Source organism: Sylvia atricapilla, chromosome 11, assembly GCF_009819655.1.
Source record: "Sylvia atricapilla isolate bSylAtr1 chromosome 11, bSylAtr1.pri, whole genome shotgun sequence".
Classification (NCBI taxonomy): Eukaryota; Metazoa; Chordata; class Aves; order Passeriformes; family Sylviidae; genus Sylvia; species Sylvia atricapilla.
The window spans coordinates 2,914,875-2,931,732 of NC_089150.1; the positions used below are offsets into that span (position 1 = coordinate 2,914,875).

Below are 16,858 nucleotides of genomic sequence, written 5' to 3' on the forward strand. Positions count from 1 at the left end.
GCCCTTTGGGGGAAAATTTGGCACGCTTTACCTGCCTGTTAGTCAGAATCATTCTGGATTTAATGTCCCCCGAGGTACAGGCAGCACTGGCACTGGGTTTAACAACCTCCTCATGCTCACACTTGCCTTGCAGCCCCACTCTGAGCTCCTCAGCACAGAGGATGTGCAAGCAGATGGGCTGATAAAAGGGTTTCTCTGAGTGGGAAGGCAGCAGCATGTCCTGAGTGTTTGCACACCAGCTCAGAAATACCCACCATTCTCCAGGAGACCCATGGAATCTTCTCACAATATCGGGGTTTCAGGAATGAAAGCAGCCAGGAAACTTCGCTCTGTATTTTTGAAGATATAAAATCTTCAAAAAAATTGATTTTTCAGCTATTCACACCCAAACTCGTGGTCATTCTCAGGCACTCTGGAGCAACTCTCAGCACAGAGAAACAGAATCTCCAAAAGATTTGGGGTGGAAGGGACATTAAAGCCCATCCAATCCCACCCCTGCCATGGCAGGGACACCTCCCACTGTCCCAGGCTGCTCCAACCCCAATGTCCAGCCTGGCCTTGGGCACTGCCAGGGATCCAGGGGCAGCTTCTCTGGGAATTTCATCCCAGCCACTCCCCACCCTCCCAGGGAAGGATTCTTTCCCAATATCCCATCTAAACCTTCTCTTAGTTTGAAGGTAAAGAGTGTTCAATTCAAATAAATCAGTGTAGGTTTTTGAAGTAAAATTTATTTAACCCCACCTGACAAAAAACTTCCTTCTTATGGTTCCTGGTTAAATATTTTATGCAAATTGAACTGAGGATGGGGGTTTTTTCCCACTCTACAACCCAAAGTCAATCCCATGCAAGCTGTCATCAGCGTGAACCCTGAAAGATCAGAGGGACCTAACCCATGGCACTGAGTGCAAATAACAGGCAAAGAAGCTTGAAAATATTTTTAAATGATCAGTTTTCTCCTGCCCTTTTCGTAACAGATTTAGAGCACAGTTTTAATGAAGGACGATTTTTCTCCTCTTATAAAGATAGTTCACTGTTAAACTGTAATTTTCCCTTTTTTCACCTCCAGGAAATGCCCTTTAAATGCACTTGAAAATTGTCCAATATTAAAATTGGAAATATAACCTTATAATATGTGATTCTATGCTGAGATTGCTAATGATCATACAAACTAATAAGTAACTTATTTGGCATCTAAAATGATAAGCAAATCACGAAACATTTGAACTGAAAGATTTCTACACCCAACTGGCAAATGATTTACAGAATAAAAAGTCCTCTACAGACAGACATAAGAGTGAATGACTTTCAAGCAGAAGGAAAAAATGAAGTCTGTAGTCTGAAGTTGCTCATTATCCCTCATTTGTTCAATTCTTATCTTGATTTGGTCATCGGCTCTCTGCTTGCTTGTTAAAATGCTCAAGCCGTGCAAACAAAGTGATATTTGTTCCCACAACAACATTGAACCCTTATTTAGCATTTGTCATCATCAAATCTCCGAGCCTTCTGCAAAGAAGGAGAGCTTTGTTGTTTATCCCCAATCCAGATAAGGAAATTGCAGCAGTGGGATAATTGCAGAGCCAGAAATAAAACTTCCGAGTCCCAGCTAATGGCCTAAGTAGCAGCACTGGGCATTTTATGAACACAGGAGACAGCTGAGGTCAAGATGGGCAATTTGAGCATCCCAACTTCTGAACTGCTGAAAGCACAAGGAGGAAAGTGCAACTGAAAAATGTCCTCAGTTCAAGGAATGCTTTACACTGGCACTGGAGGCTTGAAGTGTGCCCACAGACGTGCACAAAGACTTCACAGCAACAATCCCTCAGCAGGAAAGGTCATCAAGAGGATGCTTTGATTTATTTTAAATTAAGTAAATTTAATTTACTCCAAGTATTTTGAGTCCAATAGGATTTCATTTTTTTGTTTTCTATCAGAAAAAAAAATACATGTTTCTGCTGGAAAAGGAATTCTGTAGGATCAAAAGGAGATTAAAACAATACCAAGACAACAGAATTTTCCTCAGAAGGAATTAATGAGACAGAATTATTTCTTAGGGATTTTATGCTGCGAAACAGGTTTGTTGGGAGTTAATTCTTGGAGGTCAGAGTGAGAGGCCATCAAGGAGAACACTGCTGGGGGGTTTTCTCCTCAACACCCAGTTAAGAAATGGAATGGGATAAAGCTTGAGTGGATAAACCTTCACAAAATCTGGCAACAGGTGATGCACCAGCCACTGAGATTTCCTGACAACACTGAAATTCAGGGGAGCAGTCTGACAATATTTCCTGACAATACTGAAATTCAGGGGAGCAGTCTGGCTTGCTCAGGGAGGGAGGAGCTGCAAGGCCATGGCTGACTGCACTGGAGGAGAAGGGCACAGGAAAGGCTCTGTGATCTTCATGGAAAAGCTCCTCAGAGAACAAGAACAACCCGCCCCCATGAGTGGGAAGTGGAGCAGACGTGGCAGAAGGGCTGACTTGGCTGGACATGGAGCCCCTGACCCAGCTCCAACACAGAGAGAAACTGAACAGAAGGTGCAAGTGGGGACTGTCCAGGAGAACTACAGAAGCCTGGCCCCAACTGCAGGGAAACAATGAGGAAAGGCAAATCCAATCCCAGGTGGAGCTGAAGGTGGCAAGGGATGCTGTGGCTGGTCAGAAAGATTCACTCACAGCTACAGCTGCAGGAAACAACCACAGAAATGTGAGTCACTCGTGAATATGTCACCAAACTTACTGACAAAGGAGGGGATGAGTGAAGGTTTTGCCTCAGTCTTCACTGGCCACACCTCAGGCTGCCCAGCTCCATGTCCTGATGTCCTTGTGTGAGGTAGGGAAGTTTGATATTCAACAGAAGGAGCCTTTGTCAGGATCCACCTAATCAAGCTGGGAGTTTGATTAGATCTGTGAGTGTGCAGGAGAGCCACTGACATCACCCTGAGGCTGCTCTTTGTGTCCTTGAAATGCTGGGGCAGCTGGTGGATCCTTCTGGCAACTGGAGAAGGCAACTGCCATATCCATCCTCTAGATGGGCAAGAAGGAAACACCCACCTCCAACTGCTTGGTGACTCTCACCTCAGTCCCAAAGGTTATGGAGCAAATCTCCCTCACTACAATCTGTTTAACCTCTTGATATCTTCATTAACAGCTTGGAGGATGAGAGCAGCAGGTTTCCAGGTGACACCAGAACTGCAGAGTGGGGAGGCCATTCAGGGGTGACGGGGAAGGCTCGGACAGAAACCTTCCATCATTCCAACAAAACAAACAAATGGAAGTGCAGAAAGCAGCTCCAGGGAACACAGCCTGGGAGCTGAACAGGCCTTGGCAGTGATGGTGACAAATGCCACCCTGGTGCTGGGCTCTGTTTGCAGGAGCAGAGCCAGCAGGTCGGGGACAGCGATTCTTACTCCTCACCCGGCACTTGTGAGGCTGCATCTGGAACACAGTGTCCAGTCTGGGCTGCCCTGTTACAAAACGCTGACAAACAGGCAGAAATTCAGCAGAACGGAGCAGGATGATGAGGGAGATGCAGCACATGACTTAGGAGGAGAGCTGGGGAGAACTGGGTTTGTCCAGCATGGAGAGAGAAGCCCAATTCCTGTTTCCAACCCAACAAAAGCCCTGAGCAACGTGATTTAAGTTCAAAGTCACGCCAAAATTCAACAGGAGGACCTCCAAAAGTCTCTTCCTACTTATATTCCTCCACAGTGTCAATGGTTTCTCCCTCACTTGTGCTTTCACTGCAAAGCACCATTTTGAATAATTATTCTGCCTTTGTGCCACACTTTCAAACACAATACAAAATTCCATACATATTTGAGGAGTATCCAACTGAAGGTGAGGAACAGCATGGCCTAAAAGCCAGTGAGCTGGAGCCAATTAAAGCCTGATCAGCCTCCCCTGGCACCAGAAGGCCTAATTGAACTTCTCCCCCCTGTGCAAGATGGAGATTTTTGCCTTCTCCACACAAGCCCAGAATGAGGGGTTCGCTGCTCTGAGCCTCTGCAAAGCAAGATCATTATCAAAACATAACCATCAAAACAGGAAACGTCTGAACTGATTAAAAAAATGCTATTCCACCCTCTCAGAAAAGAAAAAAAAAAAAAAATAACCACTTCCCCTGCACAGAGCCCACCTCAGATGTTTAGTCCCAGACACTCATTTTTACCCTCCTGGCAAACAGAAAACGTGAGTAGGAGCAAGCGACACGCAGGCAGATTTAGAATTAAACTTCAAAAGCAAGTGGCTCATTAGGGAAACCAAGACATCTTTGAATGATTGTTAGCTACAGTCTAATAAAAACCTGAGCCTGGTTTTAAAGAGAAGGAAAAAAATAAGGCTAAAAATGCACGTAGACTGAAATATATAAACTTGCAGTGGAAATCAATTGGTATTTATAGCTGCTGAATAATGCACTCATTACTATTCATTCTCATTACTGTGCGTTTTGCAACTGTCACAAAAAGCTCAGTGACTGACTGACAGCTTTTAAAATATTTTTATGCCTCAAGAACCAAAATAGCTGAAAGAGAGCTGAAATTTTGAATTCAAAAAGGCTGGACAAACTGCCAGTAGTGCAACAATCTAACCTTCTCTTATTTCCTGGTTTTAAGTTCAAATCTGCCCAATATTCTGTGTTAATTAGAATAATCATTTTGCTTTTCTTCCTTTTTTTTTGGGGGGTGGAATCATGTTTCAGTTATATGTGGCTTTGTTGTGTGAAAAATCTCTGTATATCAGGAAGGGTAGGAGCAATATTTTCCCCTAATTAGTCCATAAAAATGCTAATTTCTCTAATGAATCAGATTGAAATATCACAGGAGTAGGTAATAGCAGAAATACAGAGTTTGCTTATGGGGTAGGCTTTTGCTAATCACTACCACAGCACTGGGCAACTCACAAAGCCAACACTTTAATGAGGTTAGAGAGGCAAAACACGCTCATCTGAATTTTTGGGTATAAAAAAAAGAGACAGTTACTTGCCTGTGCAGTCACAGCACCCTTGAATTTGTGTCTGTATGTGAAGAAAACCAGATCCCCAGCCTTTACATCCCAGCTTTTCCATCCCCACGCACTCAGGTCCTCTGCCTGTTTACTCAAGCTGAGGATGGGGCCATAAATCTTTATCCTGCCCAATTTCATTGTTAACATAATCCATTTCTGAGACAGATAAAATAATACTGCCCTTTTTTTTTCATGGACCAGTAGCTAATAATGTCACCAGTTTGAATGATACAAGACTGAGATCATTGTCTGTCTGCCCCACAGCATCTTTCTCTCTTAATTTTTTTTTCCTGCCCTTACACTTTGGCTCCTGCCTTCTGTGCTGGCACATACTGAGGCACTTGTATACAAGCTGCACATCTAGGAAGGAGTGGTCTCTCTCCAAGTCAAAAAATCTAGGAGAATCAATGAGCTCTTAGAGGAAATCTCCCAGGGTTTGACCTTCAGGGTGGCCTTTCACTCTTTAAACCCCATGTAAAACAGCGATTCTGCCAGTCAATCCTTAGTCAAAGATTTAAAGAAAGGGACTGTTGCCTATTGGTGACACCAGAAATCTAAGCAGGAATTAAGCAGCTTGAAAAAAAGCCTTTAAATTCAACTCACCATTCTCCCCCAGCTCTCCATATATTCTTTATGGCCCTGTGTTCCCTCAGCCCTTTGATCATTTTATATTGAAGTAGTCTCTTGTTTAATACGCAGCTAAGATGACTGCAGGATAACATCAAAACAGGAGGGAACAGAAAGAACATGAAAGAATATGAAGTCAATGGCTTTGCCAATCACAATGCACAAACAGGGCTGGTTAAAAGGCTTGGCATTACAGAGCTGCCTTTATGCTCTCACAAAGCTTCACGCAGCGTTAAGACCAACGACAAACGGAGACTAATGATTAAAACTACACCAGGCTGCTTTTCTTCTGCTTTAATTGTTGCTTGCTTTGCTCAGAGGTAACAGAGCTGCAGATGCAGCACCTGTCTTTGTCCCACAGGTTGGCTGCACCAGCTGGTCTCACCAGCTTTCTGTTAGGAATCAGAGATTCCAAGCCAAGGTTTCCAATAGAACACGGTCCATCATCCTGGTGCCATCACAGAACGGTTTTGGTTGGAAGGCACCTTAAAGTTCATCTCGTTCCAAGCCTCTGCCATGGGCAAGGACACCTTCCACTAGACCAGGCTGCTCCAATCCCCATCCAAGCTGGTCTTGAACTCCTTACAAAGGAGCTCCTCTGACAAGTTCCAAAGGTATTTCTGACAAGAAGTAAAAAGGGAGAAGAGTGTTCATTGAAATCTCCCTCACGCTCCTCTAAGAACATCAACCTACTTCCACAAAAAAATAAAAAAGAGGCAAATCTGAGTTGCACAAGACTTTGTCTTCCTGATCCCTAACCAGCTCATCCTGGTGCAGTATTTACAGGAAAATCCACAGGGTGGTTTGGACGGCAGACAGACGGAAAAGTTGATGTCTTCTGTCTAGAGCTCCTCTCACACTTGGTTTTCACGCCATATTTCCTGGCTGCCTACACTCATGTTAATCTGCTAAAATCGCTTTACCCACTTGGAAGGCAACGTTTCACTTGTACTCAGTTCTATTATTCATCAGGCAACAACCACCACGGCAGCTCCATGACTGACTGACTGTTAATTATCCTTTCCCGCCGCGTGGCAGCCGCGATTTCCGCAGCAGTTCATTTATTCTCTCCTCCCACGGAGCCACAAGGTGAGAGCTGAGCCCCATTGAAGTCACTGACAAAGGCCCCCGAGATTTCAGCTGTGATGGGAGTTCATCTTTGAATGGGAAGAGACCTGCCTTAAGTGTTATTTGGTGTGTGATGTCAACAGCCTGAGATAACGACTGACAGGAGGAGAAGGTGCACGCTGTCGGTGGGGCCGGGATGGGACACGGCTCTTGGGGGCTCTGCTCGCTGTCACAGCCCTGTCACAGGGCCAGACAGGGTCGTGCCACATTCCCTCCTAACAGGGAACAGCCCCAAGTCTGCTCAAACCCAGCGTTGCAGCTCCTTGCGGGTGATGGAGAAATCCCACTGACTTTTTCTCAATTTTCAGATCCAGTGTGCGACAGGGAGACACAATCCCTGCTGCAAAAGGAGTTTGGGCCAGCTGTGGCAACACAAATTCCCACTGTGCGCTGCTCCTGAATTTCTTGAATAGAAGCAAGAGCTAAAAGCTAAATAAATGAGATGACAAAGCAAACTTTGCCTGATTTCACCATCCCAGACACGCTGGCAAAGGAGGGAACATAGAGAACATGAACATTGTCCAAAAATGCTCATTTCTTACACAAGAAGTTGTAGTTTCCACTGGAAAATATTTTGTGTATGTAAATGACAGAAGACAAATCCTAGTGTTGATTAACACATTTTCTGAATCAAAAAAGGTTTTGAGGATAGTTTTACCGCTTTGTTTGGGGTTTTCAGCAGCCACCCTGGCCAAAGCAAGCTGGGGGATATTGTGAGTAAATCCATCTTTCTCATGTGTTTAAAACCCTCAGGTAGTAAGTTGAACTTGATGATCTTAAAGGTCTTTGTCAACCTGAACAATCCTCTGGTTCTAATGCAAAAATTCTCTGCGTGCAAGTTACATTTCAAGAACTTTACCTTAAAACAGATCCTCCAAATATATTAAAATACCTGTTCAAGCCAAATTCACAGCCCAGTCCATGAGATCTTATTGAAATGCATTTTTCTGTGCTTCTGTATCAACTGATTTCCTCTTGCTGGTCCTTTGTTCTGGGCAAGGCTCATTTCCCCTGGGCCATTCCAGTGCCACCAAAGCAGCCAGGTGACCACTGAGGACAAGGAAAATCCAGGCTTCTCACTCAGGAGTGGTCTCTGGAGCATCTAAACCACTGAAGCCTTAAACAACCTGAATTTGCTTTTCTGAAACCTCCTTATACTTGGTGGTTTGTTCGGGGTTTTTGGTTCTTTTTTGGTTTGTTTTGGTTTGGGGGTTTTTTTTGTTTGTTTTTGTGGGGGTTTTTGTTTTGGGATTTTTTTTTGTGTGTTTGGGGTTTTTTTTCTTAATGCAGAAAATTATTATTGCTTAAATTTACCAGCAATTCTTATAGATTGGAAGGACAAAAAGAAGAATGATAAAAATAAATAATGACCCCTATGTGATATGGGCCGATGGCAAGCTGGTGTAAGCAGAGATGGGTTGTAAAAACTACCTCGAAGTCCAAACCAGAGCAACACAGCAGATTAAAAATAGACAGCTAAATAAATAAATAAAAATCAATGTGCACTGTGCTGGTTGTTTGCAAAATTAGACAATTAATTCTGTGTAAACTAACCTATCAGGAAGCCACACTGTGGGGATTCAGAGAGCTGATATTGCAGTACACTGGATTAGGAAAGAATGCTTTAATGAGATCCCTGGAGAGTCTCCATGGATTTGGACTGTCCTCTCCAAAAGATCATTTTTACCCCATTTAACTGCCAGTGTGTTGCATCTCTGATACACACATGAACAAAAAGAAAGAAAAAAAAAATCCCCCAAAGAAATGCACAAATAAAGAGCACTGTTAACACAATTACCAGGACCAATGAGAATGGTGCTTTTCAGGCTCAAAAAAAGACATTATGTCATTTTCAACATATAGGAGATGTCAGGAAGAGCATCTGTATGTTAAAACCCACTGCACTTAAAGCCATTTACAGCCAGAATTGCTGGCAGCATAAAGAAAGCTTTTACTCACAGGAGAGGTGTAAAAAAACATAATAATAATAAAAGAATAAAATCACATTGTGCTCGCCAGAACAATCTGCAACCTGGCTTTTTTTTTTTTTTTTTTTTTTTTTTTTTTTTTTTTTTTTTTTTTTTTTTTTTTTTTTTTTTTTTTTTTTTTTTTTTTTTAATTTGCTTTTTCTTAAAGTAAAGACCTAGTGTAGATCTTGCCAAGTGCAATAAATGCCCCAGTTTAACATGTCAGTTTTCAAATAAACTGGAGAAAACCACCTTGAGCTCCAACCCCAAACTGGTTGTATTTCAAAATGATCACTTGCTGTAAAATAACAGCTGGAAAACAGCAAGGCAGAATATTTTGGTGAGGAGCTGAGTAACAGGGTGAGAAGCTGCTCTTCTGTTTGCAAATTCTCTGTAAAGACACGTACAAAACCACATTCATGCCTTCAACCTAAGCAATCAATACTCTCAGCTTTCAAACAGCTTTTCCAGGGAAGACTGTGGATTTTTCTTACTCTTGTCTGTTTTATAGAATTGTTTCTACAACTGAGGCCTGAGATCAGAGAAAAAAAAATTGGAAATGAAGTGCAAATAAACAAGCAAGCCACTAGAGAAACCCTTGGAAACATTTTAGCCAGCCTGTAAATTAAGATGAATTATTTTCTCTCCAACTCTACTATTAGACTTTCTGCAAAGCCTTTCAGTAGCAGAAGGTGCTGGACAGCACCAACTGTGCCACCAGCGTTTATTTCCAAGAGTGTCATGGTTTGGAAAATCAGCTAAGGACCAGCAAAGGACCAGCAAGAGGAAATCAGCTGATACAGAAGTACAGAAAAATGCATTTTAATCAAATCTTCTTAAGGAGCTGGTAGGAACACTCAGGGGTGAAGCATCAGACAGTTATTGAACCAAACCACGTCAGTAAACGCTCAATTCTCATTGTGCTGCTGCCATTTCACCTGGGCCAGGTGATGTGACGTCCCCACCTGGACCATGGGACACCCCAAAATAAAAAGCCAAGCTGGGAGCAGCCAGAGGAGACTGCCCATGGACAGCCACCATCAGAGCTCTCCACAGGGAAGCGGCAATCCGGCGTGTTTTAATCACCCCTAATTGATTTTACACCACCAGCAAACTGAGAAAGAGTTCAAATACAGTCTTTGAGTCCTAATATTTACACGGGCAAACATTTGTTTATCTGTCAGCTGTGTAATCTCAGGGCCTCTGTAGAGCCTGGGACAGGCTCTTAAGTGGCTTTTTTTCCTGCAGTTTTGATTAGCTGACAGCGGAGCCAGCCCTATAAATATTCCTAACATTTGCACCCAACGGACCAAGTATTTTGTTGAGCAGACTAATTGGTTCACAACCCCTGCTAAGTATCAGCCCTATCATCCCCCACTGCCATGGGCTACGATCATCATTAGCCAAGTGACAATCTCCTGGAGAATTTGGGCTCTTTAATCCCCCTCCTCCCCGAGGACATCTCTCTTCTTGTGGGTTAAAGCTCTCCGAGTTGGCTCTCTGCTCCTTCCCCAGGCTGGATCCTGAAGGAGAAACCTCCTGAAGGTGGGGGCACTAAGGAAATTCATGGCCACGTCCCACAAAAGGGGCTCCAGAGGGAGAGATGTTGGTGCAGAGGGACAGATCCTGCCTGCACACATATTCCTGCAACCCCTCCACTTCCAAGAGGTGCAGGAATTAACAGAAAACAGTCCTTGATCAGCATCAAACCTCGCTGACCCCAAAACATCCTGCTTGGGAACGTTCCAAGGGCTGCAGAACTGCCCCCTGCCCTGATGTCCAGCAGTGGTGGGGACAGGAGGAGCTGGAGAGGGAGCAGCAGAGCAAGAGATGGATGAAACATGGGCCAAATGCTGGGACAAAGGGTGAAAAAGGGAGTCAAGGTGGGGAAATGAAAGGCAGACTGTGAGGAGATGCCGTGCCCCCAGTCAGGCAGAACCCACACAAAGAGAACCCACACACCTCCTCAGGGCTGGCACACTAATCTGGAGATTCGGGCAAGGAACACGGAAGCTCCTCTGTGCTTTTTTATCAGGGAGAAAGTTCTGCTCTTAAACTTGGGGACATCCTTTCCCATGTTTTAGATCTGGAGTGTTAAGGGCTGGTGGTTTTTTTTTTTGGTTTTTTTTTTCTTTCAAAAGCCATACAAATCACAGACACCAATGTCCTGAAACAGCTGAAAAAACCCCACCAGAGTGAAGAGGGACATCCTCTCCTCATTGCACCTCTCCCCATCCAAAATGAGAGTAAACACCATGGCAGGGACAAAAAGCCCTTCCTGGGCCTCTGGAATGCCTGATGGACACTGAATTCTTCCTCTTAAAAACACTTGTGCTCACTGTTGCTACAGACTCAGCTGATAAATAAGATGTTAAACCATCAGTCACCATCTGGAGGTGAAAGGGAAAAGGGAAAGGGAAAATCCAGCTGTGCCCCGTTGGCCTTCCTGAGGTTTCAGAAGGGAAAAGGTTGTTAAAAGAGTGAAGTGAAAGCAGCTCAGCGATGGACAGAGCCTCTCTGGTGCCCAAATTTGTACCAAGGCAATAAACTCATGGTTTGGTACCAGAGCTGCCCCCTCCCATCGCAGAAACCCACCAGAATGGAGAATTTTATTTCTCCTTAAGCCATGCTGAGAAATCTCTGCAATTTGGAGCTTTGGAAAGCCTCCACATTCACATTTAATTTGGAATTATATCTTCCCTGTCAAAACGTGCCTGGGGGGCAAGTCACTTATGAAAAAAAAAAAAAAAAAAAAAAAAAAAAAAAAAAAAAAAAAAGAAGAAGAAGAAGAAGAAAATATAAATCTGAATCTTCTTGTCTGCTCTGAGTCACAACATCTGCCAGTGCCAAAGCCAGGATGAAGTTGTTCCTCAGAGAGGAGCACCCAAATAAAAACAATATCCCACAATAGAAGGAACCTGAACCACCTCTCAGGCAATTATTAATAATTAGGACGAAATAAACATCAGTGTATGAGCTCTCCAGCATCTCTTATGTGCCCACACAAGGAAAAAAACTGATTATCTTTATTTATGAATAGAAGGTAGAAGTGTGTGGGGGACACTCATGAAAACACATTATAGGTGTGTAATATCAAATTTCAAAGTTCACAGCTCAGGAACAAATCGAAACATTTCACCTGCTCCGTATTTAGCTGCTTCACTTGTGTTTGTTTCCCTTTCAGGCACATCAGAGGTTGCTGTACTCTGATTATTTTCAGGGAAAATAAATGTACTATTAGATTCAAAAGCCCGAGGCTAAAGGTACTGCCTGTTGCACAAAATGGTTGTGAAACAAAAATAAAGATATATATAGATATATATCTTCATAGATACCCCAAAGGATTTTATTTTCCATGAACTGCCACGATGGTTAAACAATTCTATGCAAAATCATACAAATATAGTAATTCAACTTACTATGCAAACACACACACTCACACACACATATATAAACACAAATATATCTTTTTTAAATGTTTTGTCCACTCAAATTTCAGCCTCTTCAGAAATGACCAGGCCACTCAGCTCAAAGGAAATTGTGAAAACCCTTGCAGGAGACAGTTACAGGATCATCCATCCAGGGAGACATTAATTTCCCATCCCTATATTTAGAAGCGACCTATGATCTAAAACATGAGGCTTTCCTCAAGGGTCACAATGGATTTGTTTCATTTGATGTAACTGAAGTTAAATTCACCAAATAGCCCCTGGCCTTCAGGAGGCTGCAGGAGAGGAGGATTTCAATTGGATTGTTTGCTTTCCACAGAGATGAATAAAAATCACTTCAATAGGAAGCATCTGCTCAGCAGCCCAAGGTGCTCAAGATGCAACTGAGATGAGGATTCTGTACAGAGCTCCTTAGAAAGGACTAAAATTACAATTAATAACAATTATTGGCAATTTATATGCGCTGCTTTTTTTTTGTCCTTGACACCAAGCAGAAGTGCATTCGAAAATCTGAGAGGTAAAAAGGGCTAAATGAGGAACAAAAAGAAGGAAAATATTAGAAGTCTCTTTAAGAAAGGAATGAGAAGAATCCTCAGGATTTCATGTACAGATGAAGTGCTTCAAGGAATGGACATGACAGACACAAGTATTTATGAAAACAGGTGAACCAAGGTCAAGCAGCCACTCCAATGAGCACACTGGAATTAAGACACAGCACCTTTAAAACAAGAAAGAAAAACACCAGCATTTACTTTGCGACCTGTCTGACACAAAGAGAAGTTATTGATACAAAGGGCAGGATGATTAGGGGAATGAACAGGTATTTAAAGTGCTAATAATAATAATATTAATGCTTTCCCAAGGCAGGAGAAGAATTTTTAAGGACTATTGATCTCATGTTTCAGCATGGAAGCCAAGCTGGAAACGCTTGGGAAGAAGGGAAACTAAACTAAACTAAACTAATTTTAAAGGGGCAATTTGCTCCTTAATTGTGATGAGAATTCAAGGAGAGAGGGAGGAAGGTTTGGGGCTTTTCTCAGGGTGTTGAGTCATGTGATATGAGTTACTAACAGAGAGAGGATTCCAAGTTAATTGGATCTTTAATCAGATTGAATAGGGTAATTCCTACCTCTCTGCATTCCTAATGGATGTCACAATGTCAGGAGTTAAATGCTGAAGGGCTGCTCTGATTTGAGAGCAGCTTCCAGGGCATCCTTAGGCAGAGACAATTATTGGGATGTCCACTGAGAATGGAAATTGTCATCAAGGTCGATATATTCCAACAGGATTTTGGAATAATTCCTGCCCGCTCAGCTTTGCTTTGTAGTGTGGTTTTTTTTTTGGTTGGTTGGTTTGGTTTTTTGGGGGTTTTTTGGGGGGTTTTTTGGGTTTTTTGTTTTGTTTTGTTTGGGTTTTTTTGGGGTTGTTTTTTTTTTTTTTTGGTGTTTTTTTTTTGTTTTTGTTTTTGTTTGTTTTGTTTTGGTTTTGCTTGTTTTTTTGTTTTTGTTTTTGTTTCTTTGTTTTTTGTTTTTTTATCCAAATAAATCAGTTTATTTCTATTTATCAGCTTTCCTAGTTCCAAGGAGGAATATGGACATAACCAGCCTAATTCTACACTCTGGTTTGCTACAAGTGCAAAATGTCCATGGCCACCCAAGGCAGAAACAGAGCTGAGGTAACTGGAGCTCTAATTGATCACAAAGAGTTTATGGCTTTGTTAAATAGTCCAGAGAAAACATGTTCTTATTTCCACTGAAAAGACCCTGAAATAGCAGCTCTCTCCCAGTCCAAAAACAACGCAGGGAAAGTTCCTAAACAAAGGCAACACCTTTGGGATGGAGTTGTAAAAAAAGAGCATTATGTGATTTCCCTCCACAAAACCATGACAGAGTATCCTCTGCTCTGGAGGTATGGCAGAGAGTTTTGGAAATGTTGCTGGAAAAATGATCTCCAATCATGGGTAAAGAGCTCCCACGATAGCAAAGTTACTGACAGTCTTTAAGGCATCTGTTTCACTTTTGTTATAGCTGAAGATCCACAGGAAAAAGAAAAACCAAACAGCAACAAAGTCACCTGGAGCATGGTCATGACTGAACTACTGCACCACCCCACAGAAAACCCACAATATTAGGTTTAAATAAATAACTATGTCATTATTAGGCACTGTAAGCAGTTGTAATAGATTATGTTTCTTGGAAAAAAGGAGTCTCAATCACTGCTCTGGTGAAACAACTTCAAGAGGACAAACACAGAGAGAGAACTCATCAAAAATCCTGAGACCACAAAGATTTCCCTGCAGGAATTCCTGAAAATTTGGTTCAATGGTAGAAATATGAAGTCAGTAATTTCTTTTAATGCTGGTATATGTAATACTGGTGAGAGGTGAGAGCCCAGAGTGACAATTCTGTGCTGCAGTGGGGTGTCAATGCCCAGGAACACAGGACGTGCCCTTGGCTCCAGGAGAAGGTGGCACAACTCTCCTGGTGGGATCCCTTGGCAGCCTCAGCCTCTCCTCCAGCACCACCACACTGCCAAAAGCCCAGACCACAAAGAGGAGGCTTCTTTATCATCATTAACGAAGCCCAGAATCCAAAATTGCTGTTTTGACTGGGAAACAGATGACTCCAGCTCTGCCAACACCCAAGGTGCTCCCAATGCCAAGGCTCACTTTGCTCACACATATGCTCCAATACTCTCAAACAGAAGCTCTGGAACTCCTTCCTTTGTCCTTTCGGTGCTTCTGTTCCTCCTTTTTGTGCTCCCCATGTAAATTCCTCCTTTTTCTTTCTTTTCCCTTGACTGCCCTTTCAACACTCACCGATTTTAAGGCCTTAGCACCTCTCTGGACAGCACATTCTGTTGTGGTTTTTCCTATCCCCTGCAAATCATATCCAGCAACTCGTGTTTGCTTGTGTCACACGAGGTATCCAGTCTCCATCTGAACACATCACAGCTCATTTCAGTGGTTAATCACAGATAAAAAAAAAAAAAAAAAGAAATTGTGTTTAATGTCTAATTTAAAATTGTCTGGCTCCAGCTTGCAGCTATTTTTCTTTTCTCTACTTGATTAAAAAGCTGGATATGCTTTCCCCATGAAAATACTTGTCCCTGTAATCAAGTCCCCTCTCAATCCTCTTTTTGATGAGCTAAGCAGATTGAGCTCTAAATCTCTCACTGCGGGGAATTTCCTCTACTCTTCAAATCAATATTGTGGTTATTTCCTTGACTCTCCAGGTTTGTAAACCCTTTCTTTCAGCTGTTGACACCAAAACTGACCCCGGCTTTGCAGCACTCTCATGGATTCAGATAAAATCCCTGTGTGAAAGGATCCTATTTGTCCTCCAGCCTGCTGTGGCTGCCCTTGGATCCCTGAAGTGCCCAAGGCCAGGTTGGAGATTGGGCTTGGAGCATCCTGGGACAGTGGGAAGTGTCCCTGCCCATGGCAGGAGTGGCACTGGATGGGATTTAAAGTCCCTTCCAACCCAAACCATTCTATAATTTTATGAAACAAGATTGCTGCTGATCCCACACACCAGCTTTGGTGGGACTGTTTGGTTTTAACTGAGATTTCAGAGCATACCACCAGGAAACTCTGACACAAACCTCAGTTACCCTCATTTACCAAACCTGTAACTCCTCCCTTTCCAGAGAGGCCTAAATTCTCTCTGTTCTTTAATTCCATTTTAATTCAGCCCTCTATCAACGTTTCCATTATTTTCCTGGGAGTGGTGCCAAGCTCTCCAGACAATCATCTAGGACCTCCTCTGCTTTCCCCCTGTGGACATGAGCTTCTCCTGTGTTCCTGCAGAAGACACACAGTGTGCTGGGCTTTGCACAGATTAACATTTAGTGACGAGGGGAAAAAGTCATTACAACAGGAGAACGGAGCCAAAAGCACTTTGCCATCCTTGTGTGATGCATCACCCAACCTTTCCCAGAGATCATAATCGAGATTTTTTCACCTCTCCCACACACACCACTCCTGTCCACAGGTACAGGGATGCCAAATCCATGGGCTGAGAACAACTTGCACCAAAAAGCCACCCCCCAGAGCCTGCTCATGAAAATCCTTTCAGAAGCTTCACTGCTCTGTTTCAGCCGTAAAATTTTATTTTTAGGAGAATTCAGCTTTGACTCATCTATATGTTTTGGTGTGATAAGACAAGGAGTAATGGGTTCAAACTGCAAGAGAGGAAATTTAGGAGAGATATCAGGAATTGTTCCCTGTGAGGGTGGGCAGGCCCTGGCACAGGGTGCCCGGAGATCCCTGTGGCTGCCCCTGGATCCCTGGAACTCTCCAAGGACAGCTTGGACTTGGCTTGGCTGCAACAAGATAACCTCTAAGAATCCCTTCCAACCCAAACCCCTCTGGAATTCCGCCTGATACCAGCTCAGTGAGAAGTTTCTTTCCTGGGAATTCCCTCCCACGACCACATCCCATGGAGCCCCTGCTCCAGGAGCACGTTTAGCATCCGAGATTGATTAAACTTTCCAGCAGCAGCCCCGGGCTGGCTGAGGCTAAGTGGAGTGGGCAGCTCTCCTCTCCAAGGTGTGCGGCAAATCGCCGGATTAGCGGCTCAGGCGGCGCCCGCAATCTCGCCTGTCTGACATCATTTACCTGCGCTGGAATTACAGTTCAATTACTGGAGTAATATCTCATTCAGGCAGAACAAAGAAAGGGGGGAAA

General features: G+C 43.2%; 1 long non-coding RNA gene across 1 annotated transcript in view; it reads right to left on the bottom strand.

Moving 5' to 3' along the window:
- The window catches only part of LOC136366154 (uncharacterized), a 232,092-nt gene that overhangs the window by 124,792 nt on the left and 90,442 nt on the right, over window positions 1-16,858 (bottom strand). Inside the window, exon 2 of the long non-coding RNA XR_010744473.1 lies at window positions 8,788-8,884. This is a non-coding gene — a long non-coding RNA (uncharacterized lncRNA). The remainder of the gene's footprint in view (window positions 1-8,787; window positions 8,885-16,858) is intronic.